This window comes from Sparus aurata, chromosome 6 (assembly GCF_900880675.1).
Source record: "Sparus aurata chromosome 6, fSpaAur1.1, whole genome shotgun sequence".
Taxonomy (NCBI): Eukaryota; Metazoa; Chordata; class Actinopteri; order Spariformes; family Sparidae; genus Sparus; species Sparus aurata.
The window spans coordinates 32,756,360-32,772,493 of NC_044192.1; the positions used below are offsets into that span (position 1 = coordinate 32,756,360).

General features: G+C 41.6%; 2 long non-coding RNA genes across 2 annotated transcripts in view; both read left to right on the plus strand.

Annotated features, from left to right (window-relative positions):
• LOC115584166 (uncharacterized) overlaps positions 1 to 16,134 on the plus strand; it is a 55,292-nt gene that overhangs the window by 27,174 nt on the left and 11,984 nt on the right. The window lies entirely within an intron of this gene.
• On the plus strand, positions 2,219 to 4,236 carry LOC115584165 (uncharacterized). Its single transcript, XR_003984501.1, has 4 exons — positions 2,219 to 2,346; positions 2,962 to 3,176; positions 3,305 to 3,443; positions 3,684 to 4,236. It is a non-coding gene; the product is annotated as an uncharacterized LOC115584165 (long non-coding RNA).

Genomic DNA, 16,134 nt, shown 5'->3' on the forward strand with positions numbered 1-16,134 from the left:
CAGTAGTGGGATCGCGCCTGTGAATAGACGCTGTAGTGCAGCCTGAGTAACACAGCGGGACCCAGTCTTTATACTGTTCAACACACGCTCAACAACAACAACAACGTGTTTATATGTTACAGCAGCTTCATCACTGCTCATTTAGCTTCTTGTTTCCATCAGAAACCTCCACAAACCAGCTGTGTTTGTTTGTCCTACACCGCCTCCACCTGGAGGAGAGGAGCAGTGAGCATCAGTCACAGCAGCCAGTGTGACACCTAACGTCTACCTTTTTGTGACGTTGGTGGTGTGTGTGTGTGTGTGTGTGTAATATCAGCTCTTTATTTATTGTGAACTGCTTCTTTTTTTCTGAAACCTTTACTTAACACTGAATATCATTACTGACTGGTCTTTATTGTTGCTTGTTCCAACATTCATTCGTACTCCATTTTATAGGCTATTTCTCCTTACTTGATGTATTTACAAGATTCTTCTCTACTGTAATGTCATTTCTAGCTGTTGTTTTTGAGCTACCAAAGAATCTCACTGATATGATGAATCGTGGCTCACTGTCTGTCACACCTCCATGGTTCACTGGGAGACTTCTACATCACATCATTAATGTGATCAGTAACACCCGTCGGGTGTCAGACAGCTCAAATGTTGATGACGTTTAAAGAGTTGGAAGGTTTAAAATGTGATCTAACCTGGTGATGAAACGTGACGGAAGAGAAGCTATCTAATGATATTCATTCCCATGGGTCTCTTTAATATCTATTTCATGTAAAAATGCCACATAGTCATTCCTGTATCGTTGGGGAGTAAGAATCCCTTCAGGTGTGACCTATTATCAGGTCCTTTAAAAAGCACTAAGTGCTAGAGCTGTGTGTAATGACTGTGCCACATGATACAGTACATACTGTACAGGTACAATAAGAAAAGCAACACACCTGTACCACCACGGTGACCTCAGGCATGACATCACAACTGTTGGAAGCCAATCATGGTCAAGTAAAAACCACCAGTAAACACTAAGACAAAGACAGAATGGACTAAACAGGGAAGCAGGAGGCATTTTATGTCCAGTATTTTAACTTTTCAAATTAGAAACATTCGCAAAGTCGTTGATTTGTTGTTTTTTTTTTTTAATAAAGGAGAAGAAGTACAGGTCATTTTAAGACAAAAAAGAAAAAGGGTAAAATCATATGAGACACAAAACAAAGCAGAATATCTCTTACGTGTTCAAACATTTCTAGACTAGATGTTAAACATTAATATCTTTATATTTGATGCATTCACTTTTTCTGTTTTGCTTTCTTGGTTTACACACAAATAATACAAATTAAGATTCACATGATCAAGAGGTGCAACAAACCCTCGACCCCCACCATCAGCTCAGTCAGTGCCCACGTGATACGACACCCCAAATGCAGGCAGGGTCAGATCATGAGGAACTAGCAAATGACAAAACAGGGACTCAATGACACCACTATTTCATCTTTTTTTTTAATGTCCCAAAAAAGTTATTTCTCCTCTGAACCGTTTACACATAAAGTGAAGACAACTCTTTTTCACCTCAAACAAGGGTTTAGCTATATTTCAAAGTAATGTAATATAATAATATTTAAAATAAAAAAATAATATTGATTTCTGTCATAGTCATTGAAGCTTTCACACTGGTATGAAATACAAAACTATATAACCGACTGCTACTCTACCTGTTTAGTAGCAGCCGGGTAGGAGCTAACTCCACCGCAGCTCTACCGCTGTATTGCCGTGCATTGGCACCCCGCTCGGGCGTCCCTCGGCCTATGAGAGGGAGCCGGGCCTCAACCGTCACTCATGGCGGGGACTGCCTGTCTGCGGGGTGTCATGCGCTCAAGCTTAGCGGGGATCCGAAGCTGTGAGGCATGGATCAACCAGCTGTACAGCGGGAACTGTATCAGTTAAATCATCTCCTACAATAGCAACGAGGAACTCCACCCGTATTTATAGACCTCTCGCGTCCTCCTCGTATCACTGATGGTGGCCACTTTGATTATTTTGCCAGTTATTATGCCTGACACACAGTCCCAGCCAATACTCACATAATCACTCACTCACCAAACAGTTTTCACATTTGAAATTGCTTTACTTTTGTAATAATTTGCCACCTTTTGGCTAAATTGGCCTGAAAAGAATTTTCATGCAGCAATATTTGTATGAAAATTCATAAAGGGGCGGGGCTACAGGGATGGCCAGTTGATTGACAGGTCACCGCACGTCTCGTTGACAGTAGCTCATTACGGAAAGGCAAACGCGGGAGGCAGAATAAATGTCTTTCAAAACACGAATGGATCGAGAGGACCTACTTTAAATCACCCTGCAGTAAGTTTTAAAGTGGTTCCTGATGAGCAATTTTTGTACACTGACGATTTGACTGCACATTTAGAGAAGAGATCTCGTCCCCAATAGTTCAACTGTGCGAGCAGGCTAACCGCTAGCTTACTTGCACAGTAGGCTAACGGAGGTTACCGTAATTAGAAAAAATGATGCATCTGGAGGAGGAGAAGGCGACGCTACATGTTCCGCCCCGCACAGCCGCCAACGTTATGAAAGACAATGACCTAATGTTAGCCTGAAGCTATGTAGCACTAACGTTAGCTTAGAATATTGTGGGGGAGCCAGGTAATAGTTAGTTTTTCAGTAAGGGACTTTAAATCAACTCAGTTAGCAAGAATTTCATACTAGAGCTCAAAACAAACTGTCATGAATACTCAGAGATCATGTCAGTGTCCATGTAGCCTGTTTGCTATTGTGAAGGTCTAAATTATAGCTAGCTTACTCAGCGCTAAATAGCGTACATGATCCAGTTTACTTGTATAGTAGCTAGGCTGGCAGTTGATTTTAAACTAACCTACAGCACGAGAATGAGGACGAATAGTTTAAGATTCTGCATAACACAATGTCGGAGTGTAACCAGGCTGTCTTGTTTTGTATAAGGACAGATAAGAATGAAGAGGCACAGCTCAGGTCCAGACAGATCCCAGCCCCAATGTCAGCAGCTCTGGCAGCTCTGAACCTGGAGCTATCCAGGCAAGTCAGTGTGTTCAGACACAAGGAGCCAGTCTACCAGCCCCAGGTCAGAGCTGACAGAGGCAGTAAACTGCATGCCCAGTTAGGACATTGAAAAGTTTGGCCTCACACTGTAACAAAAGGTGATTTTGACAGATTGAGCCTAATTTTGAATGTTGATTCAGCTTGTAACACTAGATGATTTTGTGTGTGATGTTATTTTATTGCTGTTTTATTCATTTTTACTGCATCTATATTTTTAACAATGCAGTTTCATCAATTGCTAAGAGTGACACATACGTCTGTCTCTGAGGAGGAAGACAGTGAGCCAGAGCTGCTAGGAGGAGATGCCACCGAACCCCCCACATCCACATCAAGCACCACATATTGTGCACCTAAAGGACCAAGTGGTAGGCCCATACATACATACTCACCTATCTACGAACCTTTTGAACAGCAGCTATTCTGACATGATAGTATGGCAAACACAGGTGCTGCTAATGGCATTAATTAGCCTAAGGTCCAGATTCAGCTGCACTTACATTGAACAGAAACTTTTCATTGTGCAAATGCTCTACACATAAACCTATAAGTTAGCCACTGTGAGCCACAGTACTTAATTGTGCATTAAAGTACAATTTGTATTCTAGACATCTCAAGATCCAGAGAGGAGGGTCCTGCTCAGCCGTGTCTGAAAATGTTCCCAAGAACTCAACATGGAACAAGGAAGAGGACATTCGACAGTTCTTGGTATCGGGACAATCCATGGCTGGAGTACTCTCTAAGTCAACATGCCGGTCACTGTTTCACCTGCAGGCATTTTTCCCTCCCTAGTACACAGGACTTGGCCTTCCCATCCGAGTCAGCTGGAAAAAAGCCTTGTTTAAAGATGCCGGGTTTAAACTTCACTAAAAGTCAGCACAACACGTGAATACTATGTATGCCTGGAGTGAATACAAAAGGGGCACTAAGAGTATCAAATCGACATTGGACGCCTTAAATGAGGGTAGAAAAAAGAAAGTTGAGGAAAATCAAAGTAGCATAAGCTGCTACCAGTAACTGATACTCAAAATATCGCACAGAGCGGTCATCAGGAATCTGATAACTCCGGCAGTAAGGGCAATTTTGGGGCCGTTTTGGATCAAAATGCAAGGCATGACCCCTTTATTGAAAGAAGACTAGATGCATGTAGCACTGCCAAGTATACCAGCCTATGGAAAGCCGTTTGAGCATTTATTCAATATCCTTGATATCAGACTTAAGGTTCATGTACTAGTAAGCGTTTTGTCCTCACTAGTAAGACAATTTGGCGCACTAGTAGAACTACTAGGGCGCACTAGTAGAACGACTGTGTCTTACCAGTAATGTTTTTTCCACTACTAGTACCACTTTTGGCCTACTAGTGCCCAATCAAACCCTACTAGTAAACTACTGTTCTGCACTAGTAACACTACTAGGCCCTACTAGTAGGCATGTGTCACTCACTAGTAGCCTTTTGGACCCTACTAGTAGCACCAAAATGCCCACTAGTAGCACTAGTAAGGCATTTTTGACCTCACTAGTACTACTAGTAAGTACAAAAATGTCCACTAGTAGTACTAGTAAGGTATATTTTACCTTACTAGTACTACTAGTAACGGCAAGAATGCCCACTAGTAGGACTAGTAAGAGCCAAAATGTCCACTAGTAGCACTAGTAAGATGTTTTTGATCTCACTAGTACTACTAGTGAAGGTCAAAATGTCTACTAGTAATACTAGTATGTGTCTTTTGACATCACTAGTACTACTAGTGAGGTCCAATGTGCCTACTAGTATTACTAGTAAGGTGTTTTTTACCTCACTAGTACTACTAGTAAGGCCCAAATTGTCTACTAGTACTACTAGTAAGAGCCACAGCAACCACTAGTAGCACTAGTTGGGATATTTTGGACCATACTAGTACTACTAGTAAGGGGAAAATGCTCACTAGTTGAACTAGTAGAAGCTAAAATGCTTACTAGTAACACTAGTTGCACAAAATGCTAATGGGAAGGTGGGAAATAAGCATTCATTGAGGCTTCCTATTGGCTCTCTAATTCAAAATAAGTAGTGCCGACAAATCAAGACTCAGGATTTTGTCATTATCCCACATGCTTCATTTGCATTTTGCGCACTAGTACCACATGTTGGCCTGACGAAATGCAACTAGTGACACTAGTGGATTCATGGCGCAGCTTACATGTTAACTAGTATGTACCAAACTGTCCACTAGTAGTACTAGTACAGTATTTGTGACCTTACTAGTACAACTAGTGCGGGCCAGAATGTCTACAAGTACTACTAGTAACAGGCAAAATGTCTACTAGTAGCACTAGTAAGACATTTATTATCTTACTAGTACTACTAGTAGAGGGCAACATGTCTACTAGTACTGCTAGTAACAGCCAAAATGTCTACTAGTAGCACTAGTAAGGGCCAAAATATGTACTAGTAGCACTAGTAAGTGGCAAAATATCTACTAGTAGCACTAGTGGGGGACTTTTGCACCTTACTAGTAGCACTAGTAACATCAAAAATGCTCACTAGTGTTACTAGTGACAGATAATTCTTTCTTACTAGTGTAACTAGTGGAAGAAAGTTTGTCTTACTAGTGAGCCTCTGAACCTCACATGTAAGGAGTTTGGCTGTACTAGTATGACACAATACACTACTAGTGCGCGACTTCATGCAACTTGTGAGACATTTCTGTTACAAGTAACACATTTCTGTGCACTAGTAGGACAACTTTGGCATCCTAGTAGGACAACTACATCTTACTAGTGAGGCAAAACTGTGCACTAGTTGACAACTGTGCGCTACTAGTACTACTCGTGAGGCACTTGATGTTAACTAGTAGAATTTTATAGTGTCACTAGTAGTACTAGTAGCGCACAGTTGTCAACTAGTGCACAGTTTTGCTTCACTAGTAAGACGTAGTTGTCCTACTAGTATGCCAAATTTGTCCTACTAGTGCGCAGAAATGTCTTACATGTTACAGAAATGTTTTACAGGTTGCATGAAGTCATGCACTAGTAGTGTGCAATTGCATCCTAGTAGCTCGCTAGTTGCGCACTAGTAGTGTATTGTGTCATACTAGTACAGCCAAACTCCTTACATGTTAGGTTCAGAGGCTCACTAGTAAAACAAACTTTATTCTACTAGTTACACTAGTAAGAAAAAAATATCTGTCACTAGTAACACTAGTAAGCATTTTTTATGCTACTAGTACTACTAGTAAGGTGAAAAATTCCCCCACTAGTGCTACCAGTGGATATTTTGCCACTTACTAGTGCTACTAGAACACATCTTGGCCCTTACTAGTGCTACTAGTAGACATTTTGGCTGTCACTAGTAGTACTAGCAGACATGTTGCCCTCTACTAGTAGTACTAGTAAGATCATGAATGTCTCACTAGTGCTACTAGTAGACATTTTGTCTGTTACTAGTAGTACTAGTAGACATTCTGTCCCACACTAGTAGTACTAGTAAGGTCACAAATGCCGTACTAGTACTACTAGTGGGCAGTTTGGCTTTTACTAGTAGTACTAGTAAAATCATAATAGCCTCACTAGTGTTACTAGTGGACATTCTAGCCATTACTTGTGTACATGTAAGTTGCAAGATGCCGCCACTAGTAGTACTAGTGGACTGCATGCAAATGAGGAAGGTGGGACATGGATTTTGATTGGTGAATGTTCAAACTGTGTGCTTGAGGTATCCTTGATATCAGTGATATCTGTGATATCAGTGATATCCGTGATATCCTTGATATCAGTGATATCAGTGATATCCGTGATATCAGTGATATCCTTGATATCAGTGATATCCGTGATATCAGTGATATCCTTGATATCACTGATATCAAGGATATCCGTGATGTCCGTGATATCAGTGATATCCGTGATATCCTTGATATCCGTGATATCTGTGATATCAGTGATATCCGTGATATCCTTGATAGCCGTGACATCAGTGATATCCGTTGATATCAGTGATATCCGTGATATCAGGGATATCTGGGATATCCGTTGATATCAAGGTTTTCTTTGATATCACGGATATCAAGGATATCTTTGATATCACGGATATCAAGGATATCACGGATATCACGGATATCAAGGATATTGTTGATATCACGGATATCCGTTGATATCAGGGATATCTTTGATATCACGGATATCAAGGATATCTTTGATATCACGGATATCAAGGATATCACGGATATCACGGATATCACGGATATCACGGATATCAAGGATATTGTTGATATCACGGATATCCGTTGATATCAGGGATATCTTTGATATCACGGATATCAAGGATATCTTTGATATCACGGATATCAAGGATATTGTTGATATCACGGATATCCGTTGATATCAAGGATATCTTTGATATCACGGATATCCGTTGATATCAGGGATATCTTTGATATCCGTGATATCAACGGATATCCCTGATATCACGGATATCCGTGATATCAAAGATATCCTTGATATCAACGGAGCGTCCGTCCGTCCGTCCGTCCGTCCGCCGCCCCCCGGTTGACGGCTAGGAGCTCCCGGCTGACGGCGATGAGCGTCCGTCCGTCCCCCGGCTGACGGAGTTGATGACCGGCTGTCCGTACGTCCGTGTCTCCCCCCCCCCGGACTGACGTTGACGAGCGCCCCCCCCCCCCCCCCGGACTGACATTGACGAGCGGTCACGCCCCCCCCCCCCCCCGGACAGACGGTGCGCCGCTATACTAAGAATTTCTGGGGAGAACCCTGCTTACTAGTACTACTAGTGGACATTTTTGTACTTACTAGTAGTACTAGTGAGGTCAAAAATGCCTTACTAGTGCTACTAGTGGGCATTTTGGTGCTACTAGTAGCGTCCAAAAGGCTACTAGTGCGTGACACATGCCTACTAGTATGGCCTAGTAGTGTTACTAGAGCAGAACAGTAGTTTACTAGTAGGGTTTGATTGCGCACTAGTAGGCCAAAAGTGGCACTAGTAGTGGAAAAAACGTTACTGGTAAGACACAGTCGTTCTACTAGTGCGCCCTAGTAGTTCTACTAGTGCGCCAAATTGTCTTACTAGTGAGGACAAAAAGCTTACTAGTACATGAACCTTAAGTCTGATATCAAGGATATTGAATAAATGCTCAAACGGCTTTCCATACCAGCCACCAAATTCAGAATGAGACTCTCTACTGATCAGTGGAAATGGTCCAAAAGCAAATTGTAGCAGAAGTAAAGGAAAGTGAAGTGTTTAGTGTGTTGGCTGATGAAACAAAAGACTTACAACAAAAGGAACAGATATCTGTAGTTGTGTGTTAGTATTACCACGCATGAAAGCTTCCTGCACTTGCAGTCAGAGAAAGCCTGGATGCAGAGGGTCTGACTAAAATGATAGTGAAGTGTCTAGAAACATGGTTTGGACTACAAAGATAAACTTGTAGTGCATCTGTAATGAGTGGGAAGCATTCTGGTGTGTCTGCACGCATTAGGAGAGATGCAAGATTTACATTTTATGTGCGCTGTAATGAACACTGCTTAAGTTTAGTTATTTTTGATGTGGTGAAGTCAGTGTCTGAAGTTGGTGACTTTTTTTGCACATCTGCAGAACATCTATAGATTTGTATCCGGCTCTGCTGTTCATATCAGTTGGGTTGCTGTTCAGAAAGAGCTGTATCCACAGGAGAAGCCTCGGGAACTACAGAGACTTACACATGTGAGCTGGGCATAGAGATACATGGCACGTCTTAATCTGAGGGACAGGATTCCAGCGGTTCTGAGGCTTAAAGTTCACTCCATTCACTTGTATTAGTTCATTGAGTGCCATCCAGTGCTCAATGAGGTATCTGTGTATATACACTACTCACAAAAAGTTAGGGATATCTGGCTTTCGGGTGAAATTTATGGAAAATGCAAAAAGTTCACGCTTCAGTGGTATTATATCATGAAAGTAGGGCATTTAAGTAGAAACATACAATGGTGATTTCCTCATGTCAAACAATTTATTGAAACTAAAGCCAACAACAGTGGTGGGTATACCACAACAAAAAATGTCAGTGTCTCAATAACTTGTCATGTGTCCTTGAGCATCAATTACAGCTATACAACGACGTCTCATGCTGTCCACAAGTCGAGTTATTGTCTGCTGAGGCATGGCATCCCACTCTTCTTGAAGGGCAGCCCTCAGGTCATTGAGGTTCTGGGGTACAGAGTTACGAGCCTCAACACGGCGAATCAACTGATCCCATAGATTTTCTATGGGATTCAGGTCTGGAGAAAGTCCAGGCCACTCTATTTGAGGTACCCCAGTCTCCAGCAGCCGTTCCCTGATGATGTGACCTCGATGAGCTGGTGCATTGTCGTCCATGAAGATGAAATTAGGCCTGTGTTGTTCATACAGGGGCACAATGACCGGATTAATGATGTTATCCAGGTAGTAAAGGCTTGTCACTGTGCCATTCACAAAGTGTGGGGCAGTTCTGTATTGACTAGACACACCTGCCCACACTGTAACACCACCGCCACCAAAGGCTCGTCTGGTGACAACAATGGCTGAGGCATAGCGCTCTCCTTGACGTCTCCAACATTGTTGGCGGCCATCATTTCTGCTCAACATGAATCGACTTTCATCAGAGAACAGCACTGAGGCCCACTGGTTCCTCGTCCAGCGTAAATGCTCCCTGGCCCATGCAAGACGATGACGCCTGTGCCTGGTGGTGTGATCAGGTACCCTTGCAGGTCGACTAGCACGCAAACCACACTGATGTAAACGGTTTCGAATGGTCTGACGTGACACTTGGGTGCCTCTCACCTCCCTTAAATGTGCCTGGATTTGAGTGGCATTCATCATCCGGTTCTGCAGGGCACTGTTCACAACGAAGCGGTCATCAGTGTGGGATGTGTCCAATGGATGTCCACTTCTATGCCTTTCTGTGACTCTTCCAGTCTCTCTGTATCTCTGTTGCAACCTACTGATGACACTCTGTGACACTCTAAGCTCAGTGGCCACTTCCATCTGAGAACATCCTGTTTGAAGCCTTGCAATGGCGAGGTACTGTTGATCAATTGTTAGGTGTTGTCTTGGTCTCATGATGTCAAAATGTGAACAGCATGATGAGGAGGACTGTTTAAATACCGATTCTAATTGAACCAGGAAATGTATTGGTCGATTCATGGACCAAACACCTGTTGTGAATTTTGCCGTTAAGCTCCTTGTTAGAGAACAGCAAGTTGTGCAGAAAGTACTGAAACATTGAATTGTTGGACATGTGCATTCAAAAGTTTAGAGAAGGTCACTTTAAGTTCATCTGTAAAGGTTATAGTGGATTTTAGGTATATCCTGAAATTTCACCCAAAAGCCGAATATCCCTGACTTTTTGTGAGTAGTGTATGTCTATGATCAGCAGCATCAGGACTGCTGACAGGAATGGACTTGACAAAGTGACCAAGAAGGCGTTGGATGCCCACCGGTCTCAGTGCAGGTGGTGGGAGAAAGGGGGGCGACAGCTGAGCTATATGAGAGCGACCCCCACCCTGTGTGAAATGTGTAAATACTCTTATCAATGTGCAATAGTGTAAATATTTTGGGAGTTTTGGGTTTCTTATTCATATTGTTTATATTGTTTCTACTGCTTTTTACTGATATCTGTATGTATAATCTGTTTTTGTAGTTATTCATTATTACTGTTTTTAATTGATGCTCTCTATTTTTGCTATCCTTTGCTGCTGTAATGTTGCTAATTTCCCTGTTTTGTTTTGACAATGATCAGTTATGATATCATGAGGCTAATTATCTTTATTGAGACAATTTTGGTATTCACCTAACTAATTAGTTTCTCTATCTCAGAGGTGACATTACATTCTTCTACGTGGTTCCTTTGCAGCTGTGAAGTATAAAAGGTACAGAGTGATATGTACATGCTTGTTTGAAATCTGACTGATGGTGTTGTGATGATTGATTGATTGATTGATATACACTTGTTGTAATCAGGTAGCCAGAGGTCTACAGTGTGTTCTTGATGCTCCCACCAGGGGGCACCAAAGTCTTAACGAGTGTAAATCTAAAGGCCTTCAGTCAAATCTTTCAGAGAATATGAAGGATTATACAAAAAAATTTCTTTCTCTCGTAGTTAGTGGTTGAGTGAAACCATTTATTATCAAACAATTGTATTTGCTCTTTTTAAATCATAATGACAACAGAAACTACCCAATTGACCCTCATCAAAAGTGTTCATAACCTACTTCTTAATGTGGTGTATTGCCCCTTTAACATCAATGGCAGCCTCCATTTTTTTTCGGACAACATGTTGCATTCATCTTGCCATCGATTTTGACCAAGTTCCCTGAGCCTTGTGTAGCTCACACATCCCCCAAAACATCAGTGATCCACCTCCGTGTTTCACAGTAGGACTGGTGTGCTTTTCATCATAGACCTTGTTGACCTCCAAATCATGGTTCATGGTTGTGGCCAAAAAGCTCAATATTGGTCTCATCACTCCCGATAATCTTGTTCCAAAAGTATTGAGGCTGGTCTCTGTGTAGTTTGCCGTATTGTGACATCGGCGTAGTTATGGCTTTCCTCTGGCTACTCGACCTTGCAGCCCATTTCTCTTCAAGTGCCTCCTTATTGTGCATCTTGAAACAGCCACACCACTTTTATTCAGAGTCCTATATGTCAGATGAAGTTAAACCTGTACGTGTCAGCTTGTGTGTTATCAGGCCAAAACCTCCAGGGTATGAACACTTTTGATGAGGATCATTTGGGTAGTTTCTGTTGTCATTATGATTTAAAAAGAGCAAACATAATTGTTTGATGATAAATGGTTTCACCCAACAACCATGAGGGAAAGAGAGGGTTTTGTACTATCATTCACATTCTATGAAAAATAGCCTAAAGAATCACATATTGTGCCAGGGGACTGTAGGCTACAGCAGTGAGACTGCTGTAGCCTACAGTCCTCTTCACCAATCAGAACATGTCTGACTGATCATAGTGTTAATATATAAAATAAAATCATCAACATCATGACATTTGATGTCTCTGTGAAAAAATGCAATAAATAAGATCCACAACTGCAACCAAATACAAGTTGGAATTTAAAAAGTGCATACCCTATGGATACTTGTAACTATAACAAGACCCGACAGCTCCTTCAAGTGCACTGTACTGTCTGTAGGATGACTCTCTGAGCGTCTCCTTCTTATACGTCACACTGACAGGTGTGATGTCCACACTGTGCAGCCACACAGACTAAATAAAGGGAATCCCCTCTCTGTACTCATAGGCACATCCGTTTGCTGTTCCACTGACAACCAGTGTCACACAAAGTGAAAGTGAGCAATAAGTCAGTTTTCTTTGAAGAATTTTTGAAAACATTTAAAATCATTTCACATCCGGTCAGTGAGATGTGGCACTTGGCATGCTGTGTGAACATACTGGAAAGTGAAGTGTATAGAGGTTAAAGTGGGTGAGCCTGAGTTTGAACAACTGCTGACTCTCTGTAATAAAACTGATTAATGTCTACCTCCCTGAGTCAATCACTCATTCATTATGCTAGTGACTTGCTGTGGCTGTAACAGTAATATAGCAGAGTGAAAGTTACATTGTCAGCACAATCAACAAACATGATAAGATACAGCTATATTAATCTAATACTTAGGGCCACATGTGAATTTTTTTTTTAGTTCTGACTTTAAAGTCAGAATTCTGAGAAAAAAGTCAGTATTCTGACTTTTTTCTCAGAATTCTGACTTTTTTTCTCTCAGAATTCTGAGATTAAAGTCAGAATTCTGACTTTTTTTCTCAGAATTCTGAGATTAAAGTCAGAATTCTGAGAAAAAAGTCAGAATTCTGAGATTAAAATCAGAAGTCAAAAAAAATTTACATGTGCAGAATTCTGACTTTAATCTCAGAATTCTGACTTTTTTCTCAGAATTCTGACTTTAAAGTCAGTACAAAAAAAAAAATTCACATGTGGCCCTAATCCTCTTCCGTATATGTTTGAGTACCTTATACCACTTGTAATCATTTGGATCCCCTGACTTTTCCCCTCATGAGATCCCATTTTCAAGGTTTATTGAGCAGAATCATTGCGTGCGCTGCTGCACCACACGGTGTACACCGCCACCACCCATTTCTTCAATTTTGAACAATTGCTGACTCTCTGTAATAAAACTGATTAATGTCTACCTCCCTGAGTCAATCACTCTTTCATTATGCTAGTGACTTGCTGTGGCTGTAATGGTAATATAGCAGAGTGAAAGTTACAATGTCAGCACATTCAACAAACGTAAGATACAGCTATATTATTCTAATACTTCATCGTGGAAACGTGATTTAAATCCATTCAAACTATGAGGTGCTGTTTGAGCACTTTGTACCACTTGTAATCATTTTGGTCCCCTGACTTTTCCCCTCATGAGATCCCATTTTTCAGGTTTGTTGAGCAGAATCATTGCGTGCGCTGCTGCACCCCACGGTGTACACCACCACCACCACATTTCTTCAATTTGCCAAAATGTCATCCTTGTGACGCTCCTTCTACAAAGGGCTGTAAGTTAATGTATCTCATTTACACCTTCACACACATACGTTACAGCTGCTCCCATTCAAAGTCAAGAATATGCAGAAACATGGTCATAAATTATTATTATTATTATTATTTATTTATTTTTTAAAATAATAATAATAATAAATTTGATATGTTAATTAATTAATATAGTATTACTACTACTACTACCAATAATAATAACTATACATATGGTGCATATTTATGAAAGCAGCCTACTGAAACTTTGCTTTCTTTTACCGTTAGGCTACATGTCATTTTATACAATGTCATATTTTATAATGTTCTGTCATGGAGTTTATCACTTCACTGCTAACAGAAAAGAAAGCAGGCTCACTGCCAGTTTATAGACTTTGTTAATTTTTGTCTCCATGATTGTTATTATTAGATGATCCCACATTTACACATCAGAATCTGGTTATTATAGACACAGACATTGTCAACGGACATCTTGCGCAGGCTGGTCCGCATCTGGACGCGAACTCGCCAACCTCATATTTCAACGGGTGAGCGCATGCGCATTGTAACACTCGAAGTGACATGCATCTAAACCGCTCGGCCGTCGGAGATGACGGCTTCTGACCTCGAAAAAAAGGGGTGTGGTCTGGCGAGCTCATAGCGTCAGTGTCTCAACGTGCCTAGCCTACATCTACGAGCAACAGGGAGGTAGTTTGTTCTTCTTTCTTTGTTTGTTCATTTGTTAGTTTTAAGACAGAAAATATTTTTATTTTTAATTAGCAGTGGCCCCACAGCATGGGGGCTCTTGGCGACCGCCTGTATAGTAATAATGAATAATAATGATGCATTTTATTTAAAGGCGCCTTTGAAAACACTTAACGACACCACACATAATAACAAACAGAGCAACAAAAACAGAGGAAAATGTATTGCAAATGAGGATAAATAAATACATTCATAAATAAATACATGAAATAGTAGTATGTCCTATGCCAAGAAGAGCCGGCCCTGATTCTCACTGTGTCCCTCTGTAGTCTTCTGCAAAATAGTTCCCATTAAAAAATCTATTGAGTCCACACTGCAGATGCACGTTTGTTTCGTCGCTAAATGCTCCCTGAGGGTACTCCCTGATCACGTCACGTCAGTCAAAGTCCAGACCCTCTACGACGCAGGGTTTTCTCGCCGGGTGCGGTGGCGCGCGCCTGTAATCCAAGCTCCCGGGAGGCTGAGGCTGGAGGATCGTTTGAGCTCAGGACCTCTGAGCTGCAGCGGACTATGTCGATCGGGTGTCCGCACTAAGTTCGGTATCGATATGGTGCTCCTCGGGGAGCCCGGGACCACCAGGTCGTCTAAGGAGGGGTGCACCGGCCCAGGTCGGAGACGGAGCAGGTCAAAGCCCCCGTGCCGCTCAGTAGTGGGATCGCGCCTGTGAATAGACGCTGTAGTGCAGCCTGAGTAACACAGCGGGACCCAGTCTTTATACTCTTCAACAACAACGTGTTTATATGTTACCGCAGCTTCATCACTGCTCATTTAGCTTCTTGTTTCCAGCAGAAACCTCCACAAACCAGCTGTGTTTGTTTGTCCAACACCGCCTCCACCTGGAGTGAGCAGTGAGCATCAGTCACAGCAGCCAGTGTGACACCTAATGTCTACCTTTTTGTGACGTTGGTGGTGAGTGTGTGTGTGTGTGTGTAATATCAGCTCTTTATTCATTATGAACTGCTTCTTTTTATCTGAAACCTTTACTTACCACTGAATATCATTACTGACTGCTCTTTATTGTTGCTTGTTCCAACATTCATTTGTACTCCATTTTATAGGCTATTTCTCCTTACTTGATGTATTTATAAGATTCTTCTCTATTGTAAAGTCATTTCTAGCTGTTGTTTTGGAGCTAAACACCAAAGAATCTCACTGATATGATGAATCGTGGCTCACTGTCTGTCACACCTCCATGGTTCACTGGGAGACTTCTACATCACATCATTAATGTGATCAGTAACACCCGTCAGGTGTCAGACAGCTCAAATGTTGATGACATTTGAAGAGTTGAAAGGTTTAAAATGTGATCTCACCTGGTGATGAAACATGACAGAAGAGAAGCTATCTAATGCTTCATTCCCATGGGTCTCTTAAATATCTATTTCATGTAAAAATGCCACATAGTCATTCCTGTATAGTTGGGGAGTAAGAATCCCTTCAGGTGTGACCTATTATCAGGTCCTTTAAACGGCACTAAGTGCTGGAGCTGTGTGTAATGACTGTGCCACATGATACAGTCGCTGCTTTGGCGTTGCTAGAGGACATTGCCAATGCCCAACTTGGTGACAGCAGGTTTTTTCACTCATTGTTCAAACTCATTACATACTGTACAGGTACAATAAGAAAAGCAACACACCTGTACCATCACGGTGACCTCAGCCATGACATCACAACTGTTGGAGGCCAATCACAGTCAGGTAAAAACCACCAGTAAACACCGAGACGAAGACAGAATGGACTAAACAGAGAAGCAGGAGGCATTTTATGTCCAGTATTTTAACTTTTCAAATTA